Raw genomic sequence first — 15,621 nt, 5'->3', positions numbered from 1 at the left:
TGACTTCCTCTTTAGTCGCCCAGAGGCTGTGTGTGCGTGGTGCGCGGTGGAGACCCTTGGAGAAGGCGCTTTTGGTTCTGGCCGGTCTCCCGGGAGGCTAAGCCCCAGGGCTCCACTCACAGCAGTGGACCACCCTCTCTGTGCGTGTGTGTATCAGTTTTGTTGCTTTCCTGGCTGAGACACCGCACAGGGTGGCTTCGGAGTCCTGGTTTGGAGAAGTGAGGTTATTTGCTCACTCGGTTGACAGTCCTTGCTGTAGGTCTTTGGAATGGAAACACCCCACCTTTGCAGACTTTGCTGCTCTTAGGATATTGACACCCACAGGCGCCCAACCAAGTTGCATGACCAAACTCTGCAGCTCCTTTCACGAAAAAAGGAAACAGCTTGCTTTTTCTCCTCTTGCTGTTTATTCATGGACAGTGAAATGAACACTGTTTGGGGTCCTGGTAGGCGCAGAGGCAGTCTTGACTTTGACACCCTATCAAACATGCCATTCCTTGGTATGAAACATCTCCTACATCTCGAATGGGGTGCATCAGCTGCCTTGCTGTCCCCAGGTAGAATCCAGCCAGAACATCCTGCGATTTAGATTCAGTCAAGCACCAGAATGATTTGCTCCCATATCTTTTAGATTCAAAATTTGCTTTGTTTTCTCTAAGTATTTACAGGCTTTTTTTTTTTTCCCCCCGTGGAGGAGAGATCACTGAATTAACATTCATCTTATCCTCAAATTTAGCAGGAAGAACAGCTGGTAATTGTGAGGAATCTGCTTGTTCCCATTGGTTCCAGAGCATTTAAAAGTGTTTGTAAGTTGATATTAGGATTCTCTCCACCTTTTTTGGTCACATACTCTGACAACTGTTAGACATTTGCTTTTTTTAAAATCTTCCAGTTTTAGTCTGTCCTGGTCATGCCATCCTTGCTGGCCCAAGTTACAGTTACTATACTTGCCTCTAATTCCTAAATCTTCAAAGTACAAAAAATGAATCTAGTGGGCATTATTGTTATAATCACATACACCACAGAATTTCACATAAAATTTTAGTGTTGGAAGAGATGCTAAAGACAATCTTAGCCCAAATCCTTCATTTTTTTAAAATGCGGAACCTGAGATCTGAAGAAGTGAAGCACGCGGTCCTCAATTGCTGCTGAAACTAGCTTCTGTCCTATCTCCTGCCTTCCAGGCTTCTGTGCTTTTTGCTAGAGGTTTTAAGACACCTCCGTCTTCTCATTGGATGTGTTGAAAGGGTTACAAGAAGGCATCCTCTCCTAAATCAAGATCAACACTAGGGAAAAGTATATTTCTTGGTCTTAGAAAGAAAGGAAGTTCTTCTTTTTGACTTATCAGAGTAGGACTTTCAAAGCTGTTTGTCTTTTTTTTTTTTTTTTTTAAAGATTTTATTTATTTATTTCACAGAGAGAAGCACAACGAAGAGAGGGAACACAAGCAGGGGGAGTGGGAGAGGGAGAAGCAGGCTTCCCGCAGAGCAGGGAGCCCGAGGCGGGGCTCAATCCCAGGACCCTGAGATCATGACCTGAGCCGAAGGCAGACACTTAAAGACTGAACCACCCAGGTGCCCCCAAAGCTGTTTGTCTTTTAAAATGTTTCTGACTACATCTCCTCCCTTCCCCAAAGAAGCTAGTATCGCTGTGGAGAAAAAGTCATATAGCCTGCATTTGGTTCCATCTCCAGATGCATAAAAGGGATCTAAGGAGTTCTGAGGTTCAGGAACATCTAAGAATTGCCATCCTCTCTTGGGACAAGGCCAGACTGAAGCTGGATGAGGAGGTGGTCTGGGTTGGGTGGAGTTGTGAGCAACGAAGGTTTTTGTGTGGCTTTGGGTCCAGGAAATGTGTGATCTTTCTTGCCTTATATAGTCTTACCTTTCAGTTTGAAACTAAAATCTTAGATGCTGGTTCATAACCTCACCAGAGGCTTAAAAACCCTTTGCTTAAGTTCCTGCTACAAGAGTTTTGCTCCATCATTGTGGGTAGGGGGGCTGCGTGCTTGGGGTCACTGCCTCTGCCATAGAGTTTGTAGAAGAGTGCCTGACTCTCCCTTCAGCTGCTGGTGAAACAGTCCCTTCCCGGTTCCTCCATCATCTTTCAGTGCCCTATTTGTGAGCTGATCCTTGATTTTTCGGGATGGCTCTTGGATTTTTAGCTTGATATCCCGATTTCCCTGACACATTCTTATTGTTGATACCCTGAATCACAAGCCATCTTGGTTTGTTTTTAAACCTGCCTAAAGGAAAGAATGTAAGAAGATGACATTTCCGGTCCTTCTGAAGCCAGGGACAGGAGCTTGCTGGGTTGATGGCAGTCACTGTGTCTATAGTAAGTCCCGCACCCGCATCTCAGTCATGCACGAGGAGGGACCCTCTCTTCTGAACTCTGTTTTGGGATAGTTTAAAAAAGGGAGAGGCAAATGTGGTTTTTAGTTTTTTTTTAATTAAGTTACCTTTTTTTTTTTTTTACTGTGAGAGGGAACTGGGAGCTGTTGCTACAAACAAACTTAGCATTTAGCACTTCTGCATTTGTAACTGTGTCTCTTCTGTTTTCCTCTTCACACAGCACATGTCATTTTTCTTGCAGTGATATGGGGACCAATCATCCTGGTTTGCCTAAAACTGAGAGGCTTCCTAAGATGTGGTACTTTCAGTGCTAAAGCTGGGGAAATTCTAGGCAAACCACGATGAGTTGGTCACCCTGTGCAGCATAGAACATACTCACCTATGTAATTAATATAATAATGTGATTATTTCCTCCTAGATGGACATTAGGAGGTTTCTCTATATCTTTGATAAAGTGAGCTGATTTTAAATTTGAGAAAGAAAGTTCTGTTTCATATAAATGTAATGCATTTTAGCTCAAGATACCCGTGAAACTCTTTGCAGTTTGATTTGCGATTGAACTTTTGGGGGCTGCTCTTTATGTCTGGTTAAGGTACTCCAGTGATTTTAAGTGTCTGCTCCTATCTTCAGCCTGCCCTCCTCACCCCCCAAAAAAAGTTTTTCGGAGTTATGACGCCAGAATAGTTAGTTCTTTTGGATCTTTGAAATGTTCACTATTCCTATCAGAATTTGCTAGTGACAGCAGAATGTCACCTCCATCTCAAGGGCTGCCTGTAGACAAACTGTGTCAGCAGGTGGCCCTTTTTGGAGCCTCCTGCCTGGAGGCCTTCTGGCTATGTGTCCCCTTGCCAAGTCGTAGCTCACACTTGAATCACCCATCCCCTTTCCAAAGGCAGTGGCAAGCAGCTAGAAATCCTGTAACTTTGAACGCAGGATTTTAGCTCATAGTGTGGGATCTTGGGACATGTTGTGTATTTTATAGGGCCGCCCTCATCCTACCATTGCTCCCAAGAGCACTGGGTTTATAGCAAACACGATGCTGTGGTCCTGCCGTCAGCAAAGAAGAAGGGAAAAGAAAGGCTTTATTCTTTGGACCCTTCTTTAGTTGTTTTGCGATCCAGGCACATGATTTGGGGAGTGCACTAGAGGGCTGGTGTTTCCTGGCAGACACCTAATAATGGCTTACATTTATTGTGCTCTCTCGTATGTTGGGCCCTCTCTCTCAATCCTCACAGCCTCACTAGGAGGTAGGTGGCAGTGTGATTCCTATTTTATAGATGGGAAAACAGGAATAGAGAGGCTAATTGACTTGTTCAAGGTCATCCACCCACTAAGCGAGCACCTACCTGCCCTGGCAGTCTGATTACACAGGTGGGGCTCTAACCACAAGGCTATACTTTCAAGTTGAAAGGTCAGTGCAGTTGTAGGACCCATGGATGCCTGCTCTTATTTACCAGGAAGCCATTGGGCGAGCTGCACCCCCACGCTCCTCCAGGCTCTTGCTTTTAGGGCCAGACCCAGTCCTGTCCGAGTCAGGAGCTGCTCTGAGGCCTCCGGTGTTGCCAGACGTGGCTTAGCCTGTTCGCTTCTCCACCAACCACCCCCCCCACCCCCCGCCCCGACCCCATGCTGAAAGACCTGTTGATTGGTAGCTTGGGGATTTTTTTCTTGGTCATTAACAAATAAACTGTGATCACTGTAGAAAAATCAGAAAGCTGGATACACAAAAAGAAACCGTTAAAACCATCTGCAGTCTCTACTCAGAACTACTCCTGACATATTGATATAGAAGGAAACTTCTAGTAGCCAGGTAAAATCTTTAAACTTTCCACATGATGATATCAGTATCTTTCTCTTGACCACAAAGCTAACAACTGTTCTGGCTGATTTTTCCAAATAAACTGAATTTATGTGTCTCTTAAATAAATGACTGGCTGTGGTAGTGTAAACCCAGCAGCACATACCTTTTCTTTTCTTCTCTCTCTTTTTTTTTTTTTTTAAGATTTCAACTTTTACTTCCTCTTTTCCTCTAAATAGAGAGTAAATATAAACTCCAAAAAGCACAATTGTTTGTGCCAGAAACAGGACTGAAACATTCTTTAAAAAGATTTCTATTTCAACAATATAACATGAGTTTCTATAGGCCGAAGTATAACATGAAATAATGTAAAAAATAGTGAGGAGCTGGAGAGAAATAATCCTGTGGTTCTCAAACTTGGTAAGCTATAGCTCTCCTTTTTTTTTTTCTTTCTCTTTTTATTCATTCATTTATTTATTTATTTACTTATTATTATTTATTTTTTTCTTTTTTCTCTCTCTTTTTTTTAAAGTAAGCTCTTTGAACTCACCACCCTGAGATCAAAAGTCACATGGTCTACTGACTTAGCCAGCCAGGTGCCCCCTATGGCTCTCCTTTTTATTTTCCTCAAAGAAGTTTCCATATTGAATCTCAATATATAAGAGATTGGTGGCGGTAGTGATCCCTGAGGCCCTTTCAAAGATTATTTGGCATTAAGGAGGGCACGTGGTGTGATGAGCACTGGGTGTTATACGCAACTGATAAATTATTGAACACTGCATCTGAAACTAATGATGCACTGTATACTGGCTAATTGAATTTAAATAAAAAAAAAAAAACCCGAAGATTATTTGGGTTTAGTATTATTTGAAAGCCCCTTTGTATTAGAAAACTCCTGGTGACTGATTCAGTGTTCTTTTCCTGACATACCGTGTTCTCCAAAAACAAACATTTATGAGTATTTGTAGACGATTAGGAGTTACATAGAATTTGGATGACCATATCATTTTTATTCATTCTGGGACAACTTTGAGAATGATGGGGGTACTATTGAATATTAAGCTTGGAAGATAGGTGTGAAGCAGGTCTGTCCCAGGTAAACCTGGACACACGGTCACATGACATAGACTGTGTTTGCTACGCCAGGCTTGACAGTAAGTGGACTAGTGACTAGTAGACTAGTTTTTTTTTTTTTTTTTCCGAGTCAGGTTTACACTGGAGCAGGTATTACAAAGATGACTTTATCACCTTACGCAAGTCTGGAGTCAGAAAAATGGCTTCTGTTTCATACATCAGTTCTGACCGGTTGGGTGAGGGGTTGGAGGAACATTCTGGCTCTTGCTGCTGAGGATGGGGGGAAATGTAATAATCAGTGATCAGTGTTTGCTAAGGTATAAGGTAAGGGAGAGGTGGCCTCTGTTGTGCGTTAGCCAACCCTTGGCAGGTCACATTAGCCTCTGCCGGCCTTATGTCCTTCTTTGTAAAATGAAGAGGTCGGACCAGATGCCTTTCAGGTGTCTAGGCTCCTCCTGCTACCTCTGTGACTCAGTCCCTCTGTTTACAGTTTGTACTGTAGTCTTCTTCACAGATGTGGCCGTGGAGGCCGTACTTGCAGATGAGCTCCAGTTTAATTTTCTGGGTAACAAAGCCAAATTCCAGAAGAAGGTTTTAACCAATGTCCATGATTTAGGAATGGATTCCTACCCTATGGCCACCCGCCCCCCACCCCCGGCCCCCCATTTGATAGATCATGTGAGGTTATTTATTTTATAAAGCATCAGTTTTATTGAGTATTCCTTTAGCACCCTGTGACCAACATCATATTTGCCTTCTGCTTGACTTCAGAGGTTGAGAGAGCAGGTATTTTCTCTCATCAGTGTTCAAATCTGTAAAAAAGTTGGTAGCCCAGGAGGTTGAAATTAATGATCATGACTCTAGTTTTTCATTATGATATTCATAATTTTTTAAGAATCTTTTTACTTGTCTCCTCTTTTGAAACTGAAAATTTATTTAGCACTCTATTAATTGGATCAAGCAAATAGGAAGTCTGTAGTCCACCTTTGGGCTTTTTCAGGCTTTGCTAAGCCAATAATGCTTGCTTGTATTTCTTGGTCTTCATGTGTCTGCAATTCCCTCACTCCCACTCTGTGAGTCATAAGCATCCCAGTGGAACTTTCTAAGTTATCTTTAATACCAGGAGACTCTTTTGCCCCAGGGGAGCCTCCAGAGCTCTTGGTAAAACTAGAGGGATTTGTAGGAACATCTGAGGCCTAGACGTGCAAAATTTCCTCACAGTTCCAGTCTGTCTCAAAGGTTTCAGTGTTTTAAAAAATAAAAAAAGGTCTCAATGCTAAATTGCTTTTGTTTATTTTCAAAATAATACTAAATCAGAAGACTGGGATTCTACTCATGGTTCTTTTTCTAATGATTGTATGGCTTTGGGCAAATCCTGGCCTTAGTTTCTTTGTCTATAAAATGGAGGTGGATGGGTGGAGAATCCTCTATATTCTTTCAAGTTCTGACAGTCTAAGAGAATGCCCCAGATATCTCGTCTCAACTCATGGAATCTATTTTGAAAAGTATCTGCCTTCCATGAACTTCTGTTCTCTCCCCCACCTTCTCTCCGCCCCCCCGCCCCCTTCCCCGGTGATGGTGGCAGCTAGACTGGACCAGCTCTGAGAAACACACTTACACTCTGCCTAAAGGTCAGGGGTCCTTTCCCCAAGAATGTCATCTTCTAGCATCTCCAGCACCTGGGTTTCAGGGAGGGACACAGAACCCCCGGGCTGCACTCAGTTTGGCCCTGTGAGAATTCCCTGGAGCTTCTTGCTGGACAAGGGGAGCAAGCCTTGCAGACCCCGTGTTTATCTATTATGAGCTGTGCTGAGCTGGTGCCCACTTTAGCCTTTCTCAGAGATGCTGCTTTAGCAAATGGCCTGAGTTCTCCCTATAATCCTATTTTTTGAACTCCATAATAACATCTGGGTCTAACAAGTCTTTTTTCCCAGTGTTGGACCCAGAGATTGGGTGCAGTTGACACAGTGACCACCGTATGTGTAGATACACTCAGTCTGTAGACGCTTGTTTTGCTATCTAATACTGGCAAGATGAAGAGAAAGATAGGAAGGAGAAATTCAGGTAAGTTGGGACAAATCAACCAACCCATTATTGTTAAACAATGGCCTCCAAAAGTCAGGGGTGCCTCTACGCCAGGGCTGAGTAGGATGGCTTGTTGAGTTTGGGAAAAAAAAGATCAGAATTCATAGTTCTTTTAGAACTCTTTAAAATTTTCATTTTTGTATATTTTGAATATATGTTATACCCCAGTACTATACCCCTATAAAAATCCTCTTCATTCTACTTCCCACTTTTGACCACCTGGCCAAACCACCACTTGGACTGTTGCAGCAACCTTCTGACTGGACTTGCTCACCCAGCCTTGACGCTCTGCTCTCAGCGTGGCCATCAGAGTGATGAACTCTGATGCTCAGATCATGTCCTTTCTCCACTCAGCCCCTCCCATCTCACCCAGGGGAAAAGCTGAAGTCCTAGAGTGGCTCACCAGGCCCCCTGCACCCATCTGTCCAGCCATGTCTCCTCCTGTCTCTCCCTGGCTCCTTGGCTCCAGCATCAGCCTCCTCACCGTTCATTGAACATACCAGGCACCATCCTGCCTGCAATCCCTTGATGTCCTGCTGCCTGTGAAGCTCTTCCCCAGAAGTCCGCATGCCCAGCCTCACCCCTTTCAGATCTTTACTCACATGTTACCTTCTGAGTGAGTCCTTGCCTGACCTCCATATGTCAACTGCCTACGCCACATTTCCTGTCGCCTTTCTTTGTTTCCTCTCCGTAGTACATATCCCTTGTACCATACATTTTGTCTTTTTATAAAAATAAAAGCTTATGTGTAGAAGAGATACAAATAACAGGGCAGAGTTTTTTGTTGTTTCGTTAGCTTGGTTCATTCACTGCTGTAACTTCAGCACTTAGAAACAGTATAAGGCACATAGTAAATGCCAATAAATATTTGTTAATTGAATGATGTAAATATCGTGTGTGTGTGTGTGTGTGTGTGTATCTACATGCTCAAATGTTTTTACTCTTTAGGTGCTCAAATAAAAAAACTTAAAAATACTTCTATAAACAGAGCTTCCATCTGTACACTGGGATATTGGATTTCCATTCAAAGGAAAGTCAGAGTAATCTTTCTGCCCCATCAAAAGATAGAAGATCACATATTGTCTTCTTTTCTGGTTATATTTCTCCACCTTTTAAATTGAGCTTTCGGTGGTGGGGATGGGTTAGCACCGTAGTTGGTTCTCAGTGGGTTCCATTTCTTTATAGGGGAGATATCAGAGTGACACTAGGGAAAGGGAGATGTGGACCCCAAATATTATGGGAAAGGATGCTCAGACCCATGGCAAAGTGGATCATCTTTTTTTTTTTTTTTTAAAAGATTTTATTTATTTGACAGAGAGAGACACAGTGAGAGAGGGAACACAAGCAGGGGGAGTGGGGGAGGGAGAAACAGGCTTCCTGCCGGGCAGGGAGCCTGATGTGGGACTCGATCCCAGGACCCTGGGATCATGACCTGAGCCGAAGGCAGACACTTAACGACTGAGCCACCCAGGCGCCCAAAGTGGATCATCTTTTATGCATTCAAGCAATCAAAATCTGTTTAATAAACTCCATTTCCAAGGCAGTGACTCTGGTGGAGTCTTCTGTCCCCCTCCCACCCCCCCCCACCCCCCCGCTTCCACAAAGGATAAGAACAGGTACAATAAAATGGTGAGAAACCAGAGAATTGGGAAGGAGGAGATAAGACAGTAATCATGCTTTATGTTATTTAATCCTGACAACATCTCTACAAAGGAGTGACTGTCATCATTCCACTTTAGAGATGAGGAAAATGAGAATTGAGAGATTAAGTAGTCTCTTTAGGGTCACATGACTCTGGGGTTCACATCTGCACAAACTTGTCCCCAAGCTGCACATTCTTAGTTGTTGTGCTTCTGGCCTCTTGAGACAGGCGTAGTATCCCAAGAGGCGCTTTTCCTCATGGAGCTTATGGTGTTGTTAGAGATGGTATCGCATGCCTTGTGCAAGGAAGGCCCTCATCAGATGTTTACTGAATGCACGTGGCAGATGAAACAGCTGTCAAACCAGGGATAGTGCAAGTTTAGACTACATTGTGGGGTACTTATTAGGGATGACAGAAGTCCAGAGATGGGCATAGTTACTAAGAAAGGCATCAGGGAGTTGGAGGGAGCCCAGTGATCCTTGAGGAAGGGAATGAGGTAGACAGCAGACGAGGGTGGAAGGCATCCCACATGAGTGATGTGCCATGTAACCGTCAGGTAACCTGAAGACTGAATTTACTGAAGCAGAGGGTTCCTACTAGGAAAGCAGAAGAGGAAAGGAAAGAAATATTCAACATGCATACTTGCTAGGAGAGGTATTTGTGTTTTAACAAATCTTTATTACTTGAGTTTTTCTTTTTTTTTTTTAAGGATTTTATTTATTTATTTATTTGTCAGAGAGAGAGAGAGAGCACAGGCAGGGGGAGCGGCAGGCAGAGGGAGAAGCAGACTCCCCGCAGAGATGTCAGGACCTTGGGATCATGACCTGAGCCAAAGGCAGACGCTTAACCGACTGAGCCACCCAGGCGTCCCTTGAGTTTTTCTGATAGGCACTATGTGTCCTCTCCTGGAGACAAAAATTGTGTTTGGAAAAACATTGTTTCCATGTGTTGTATAGGCATGATTTTTAAAAAATGAATTTGTGTTCCATCTTGTTGTAAAAGGTATTGAAGCGTAAGGTGCGGTGTTACCTCATGGGTCCTTCTGTCTCTACTATACCCCCTGCTTGAATATTGTACACGTTCTTCTTGTGGCAACATTTCATGTATCCTGGAGTATTGAACTTCACTGAAAGAGGCTGGATGGATGGTCTTCATGGTTCAGGACACTGACAGATTAATGTAGTAGGTCTGGAGAAGGACTTTTTTCAACCTTATAAATTTTTATTAAAAATTATTATTATTATTATTTTTATTTACGACAGAGAGAGACACAGTGAGAGAGGGAACACAAGCAAGGGGGAAGGAGAGGGAGAAGCAGGCTTCCTGCTGAGCAGGGAGCCCAATGCGGGGCTCGATCCCAGGACCCTGGGATCATGACCTGAGCCGAAGGCAGAGGCTTAACGACTGAGCCACCCAGGCACCCCTATTAAAAATTATTTTAAAAAAATCCAGACTATGGGGAATATACAGGAAAAAATGATTTCATTTCTTTAAAAAAATCAATTGCAAATTGCACTACTAGGTATTTATCCAAAGGATACAAACATTGTGATTTGAAGGGGCATCTGCACCCCAATGTTTATAGCGGCAATGTCCACAATACTCAAAATATGGAAAGAGCCCAGGTGTCCATCAACAGATGAATGGATAAAGAAGATGTGGGTGTATATATATAATGGAATATTACTTAGCCATCAAAAAGAATGAAATCTTGCCATTTGCAACCACGTAGATGGAACTAGAGGGTATTATGCTAAGCGAAATGTCAGAGAAAGACAAATATCAGATGATTTCACTCGTATGTGGAACTTAAGAAACAAAACATGAACATAGGGGAAGGGGAGGAAAAATAAAATAAGGTGAAAAATGAGAGGGAGGCAAACTATAAGAGATGCTGAACTCTAGGAAACAAACTGAGGGTTGCTGGAGGAGAGGGGGTGGGGGGATGGGGTAACTGGGTGATGGGCATTAAGGAGGGCTTGTGATATAATGAGCACTGGGTGTTATATAAAACTGATGAATCACTAAGTTCTACCTCTGAAACTAGTAAAAAAAATCAATTGTGAGACAAAAAAGGGAGGGGGAGGGGAAATATATAGATCAATGAGAATTAAGGCACATATAAACTAATTGCAGCAAACAGATTTGGATTCTGATTCAAATAAACTTAAACACATTTCTGTGAGACAATTGGGGAAATTTGAATACTGCCTGGTTATTTGATGCTTTGAAGTATGAATATGGTATTGTTGTTATGTTTAAAAAGAAAGTCTTTATCTTACAAAACAAAAAAAACAAAACCACAAAACCTTAGCATTTGCCCAGGGCACCTAAATATTTTAGTGACTCACTCTATTTGGAAGCTTTTTTTTTTTTTTTCTTTCAGTTTATTCCTTCCTCCTCCCTTTGTGTCCCTTCAAGCTTTCTACTGTCACCCTGATAAACTGTCTTCAGTAGAGATGTTAGAATTCTTTTTGATTGTCAGAAAAGCACACAATTCTGCTAGTTTTGTTGCCTACAGAAATAGGCAACTAACTCTGAATTGGTTGTGAGGCTCACCCATCTCTTGACTTAGTTTAAGTGGCCCTCATAACTCAAGGTAGATGTTTGAGCACCTACCTTAAAATCCACATCTTGGGTGCCTTTAGGAAGACCTAGATTTGGCTGTCCTGTAGAGTTATTTCAGTGGAAGGTATTTGCAGGGGAATTGAGATGTTAGAGTTGCCCCAAGTCACTTTGTGATACCACTTTTTCTTTTTTAAATTCCAGTTAGTTAACATACAATGTTTTATATTAGTTTCAGTGTACAATATAGTGATTTAACAGTTCCATACATTACTTGGTGCTTATCATGATGTTACATTACTTTTTTAAAAAAAGATTTATATTTTATTTGAGAGAGAGAGCACGCACATGCACAAGCAGGGGGAGGGGAAGAGAGAGAGGGAGAAGCAGGCTTCCCTGCTGAGCAGGGAGCCTGCAGCGGGGCTCCATCCCAGGACCCTGGGATCATGACCTGAGCCAAAGTCAGGCGCATAACTGACTGAGCCACCCCGGTGCCCCGATGTTACATTACTTTTAAACCATGTTTCTATTTAAACTGGGCAGTTTTATTTATATGTATTTTTAAGATTTATTTATTTTAGAGAAAGAGAGAAAAAGTGTGCTTGCGTGTGAGCGGGGGGAGGGGCTAGGAGAGAGGGAGAAGGAGAGAAGCAGACTCCCCACTGAGCGTGGAGCCGCACCCGGGGCTTGATCCCATGACCCTGATATTATGACCTGAGCTGAAATCAAGAATCCGAGGCTTAACTGACTGAGCTGCCCAGGAGCCCCTAAACTGGGTAGTTTTAAAAGACAGCAAGCAGTTATAAGGTCTTAGTTTTAATGACCCTTGTTGCCACACCTCTTTTCTTACCTGAACAGGCAGTAGGTGTTGGTTGGTGCCCCCAAAGCTGAGATATCTTTATTTCTACAAGTGTGAAAATCCTTCCATATCCTTTTTTTTTTTTTTTTAAGATTTATTTATTTATTTTAGAGAGCATGAGAGCATGAGGGAGCTCGAGCACAAACAGGATGGGTAGAGGGAGAAGGAGAGAGAATCCCAAGCGGACTCTGTGCTGAGCTCAGAGCCCTGCGTGGGGCTCAATCTCACCACCGTGAGATCATGACCTGAGCCAAAACCAAGAGTCAATCACTTAACCTGCTTAGCCACCCAGGTGCCCTCTTCCATATCCTTCTTAATGGAGCCCAGATTTAAGAATAGATCATAGGCTTGAGAAATGGCCAGTTGCAACTTGAGTAAATGATATTGTCATGTGTAGTTCAGAAGCCAGTTGACTAGGGTTTTGGATGCTTTGGAGCCTCAGTATAATTAAGTCTTGGGGCCCATCAGGTGAGTGCAACATTTAGTTGCTAATTCTACTTTTCATAGCAGCCAGGAATAAACAATCGTATTTTGAGGAGCTCTGCTCTTTAGCAAAGAATCTTGTTTCAAAGTCCCAGGGTACTCTATTACTATATATACAATGTTTTAAAATGTTGTGACATCTCTCTGAACAGTATCCAAAAATATTACGTGGGAGTGGCATAGTTAAGAGAATACGGAAGTTGATGTCTGAAGATCTAGACTAGAGGCACATCACTGTCCTGACTAGGTGTGTCAGACACAACTGTGACTTGCTTATAAAATGGTTGTAATAATACTTGCTTTATGGGGAATTTGTGACAATCAAGTGGGAAAAGTCTTTGTACAGCAAGTGGCCTATGGGCACTCGATAAATAGTCCTTGAATTTCTGATTGGTTCTTCATTTGTCAAATTAAAGACTAGTCCTCTAGGGTCAATTTCAGTTCTATGAGAACATGATTTTAATTATTTTTTGTTTTCAATTTATGACCATTTATCTGGTCTTTTTAAAATTTTTTTATTTTTAAAGATTTTTATTTATTTATTTGACAGAGAGAGAGATAGCGAGAGCAGGAACACAAGCAGGGGGAGTGGTAGAGGGAGAAGCAGGCTTCCTGCCGAGCAGGGAGCCCGACGCGGGGCTCGATCCCAGGACCCTGGGATCATGACCTGAGCCAAAGGCAGACGCTTAACCGACTGAGCCACCCAGGTGCCCTGTTTGTTTTATTTTTGTGTGAAATCTCCATACTTAGATTTGAATTGTATCATTTTGGTTTCTACAGCTTTAGGAAGTGCATTTTTCTTTCATTTTGGTTTTAATGAATGAATTGACTTAGTTTATTAGACTGAAGAATTTTATGTTTAGATGGATCTAGGAGAATAAATGTGTGTTGAAAAAATTATGAGGAGTTTGCAGTCATTCTTGATTTAAGTTGTCAAAAAGAACTGAAAATTACTTTTAAGAATGCCACTTCCTCTTCACAGAAGTATAAAACCATGTCTTTTTGAGGAAGTGTGTAAGAACAAAATAGTTGATAGGGCAATCTTCGTAAAAAATCATCATGGGAGAATTTCTGAGAAACATAAAAGTTTCAAATCTTGAATGAACATATAACAGGATAGAAAGCCATACATTTCTTTGAAAAAGGTGTGATTAAAAAAGTCAGAAGAAGGATTCTTTGTAAAAAGTCACTTTAATTTGGAGTCTGTTTTTTTTCTTTTAAAACTATAGAATGCAATTTAAAAAGGAGGTGGATGAAACATCATTGGGTACATGTGTGTGTTTTAATTGTTTTAAAAGATTTTATTTATTTTTTATTTATTTATTTTTAAGATTTTATTTATTTATTTGACAGAGAGATACACAACGAGAGAGGGAACACAGGGGGAGTGGGAGAGGGAGAAGTAGGCTTCCCGTGGAGCAGGGAGCCCGATGCGGGGCTCGATCCCAGGACCCTGGGATCATGACCTGAGCCAAAGGCAGATGCTTAATGACTGAACCACCCAGGCGCCCCAAGATTTTATTTTATTTTTTTTATCATCTCTACACCCATTGTGGGACTTGAACTCACAAACCCTAAGATCAAGAGTCTCACGCTCCACTGACTGAGCCAGCAAGGCACCCCATATATGTTTTAATTCTAAGATGTATTTCATTTTGAGGTATATCTGGTTAAGGTGTAGCGCAAAATAAAAAGGGTCACAGGAAAGTGAAAATGAGAGTAGTACCAAAAAAAAAAAAGTAGATTAAGGAAAGAAAAATAGGAGAGAAATACATTTTTTAAAAAATAAAGAGGAATGCCTGGGTGGCGCAGTTGGTTAAGTGTCAGACTTGGTTTTGGATCAGATCATGGTCTCAGGGTGCTGAGATCAAGCCCTGCTTCAGGCTCTGTGCTCAGTGTGGAGTCTCTTTGAGTTTCTCTCTCTCTTTCCTTCTACCCCCTCCCCATACCGCACGTGCACATGCTTGCTCTCTCAAATAAATAAATGTTAAAAAAAAAAAAAAAAGAGAGGGAAGGAACTGAGTGGAGGGAGATGACTATGTTACTTTCCAAGGTGAATGTTAGAGACGCTCTTGAGCTTTAAACTAAATTGGTCATTACCTGCTGTACTCTGCTTTTAAACATAAAAATTTTTAACAGTGAGCATTGCTCTTCAACCACATTGACACTTATTTCTTGGAGTTCTAAGATTGGAATAACCAAAGTGAAGGGTGTTAGTTAAGCTACAAAAGAAACGACCAGTGCTATGTGCCCAGAAGGCTGGAAAAGAATCAGGCTGATGGTTATTTGGCGCATCCTGTGGGTCCTTGCTGCTGATACTGAACCTTCAGAATCTGAGTAGTGACTGGACGATAAGTTATTTTACACGTGGGAAGGCAGGTATTGGAGGCTGCTGGGACTAGTAACTAGGTTCCTGTGATATCTCTGGTTTTAGGTGCCTACTGCCTGTCCTTGTGAGCTGAACTCAAGAAGGACATTGCTTGTCACTGCTTTATGGCTTCAGTGGGCTTTTCCAGAGATCTAATTCTTACCTCCCTTTCTGCCAGAATTGGCTGTGAGACCTGGCAGACATTACACCTCTCTGGGCGTCAGTGTCCTCTAAGGAATGAGGACGTTGGTTAGATGAGCCAGCGGCTTCTCCAGTCTCTGATGGCTCTCCCCTGGAGGCTGGCAGACCACTGTCTGTCCCCATGCTGAGTCCAGCTCGAGGCCTGTTGGTATTGGGCCTGTCAGCTAAGAATAGTTTTTACGTCTTTAAATG

The 15,621-nt window shown here is 42.3% G+C and overlaps 1 protein-coding gene across 1 annotated transcript in view; it reads left to right on the top strand.

The window, feature by feature from the left end:
- ANKRD44 (ankyrin repeat domain 44) overlaps positions 1-15,621 on the top strand; it is a 313,592-nt gene that overhangs the window by 657 nt on the left and 297,314 nt on the right. The gene's annotated exons all lie outside the window — the stretch shown is intronic.

This window comes from Neomonachus schauinslandi, chromosome 3 (genome assembly GCF_002201575.2).
Source record: "Neomonachus schauinslandi chromosome 3, ASM220157v2, whole genome shotgun sequence".
NCBI classification, from domain to species: Eukaryota; Metazoa; Chordata; class Mammalia; order Carnivora; family Phocidae; genus Neomonachus; species Neomonachus schauinslandi.
Note: the sequence above shows the minus strand (reverse complement) of the source record. Positions and strands in the feature narration are given on the sequence as shown.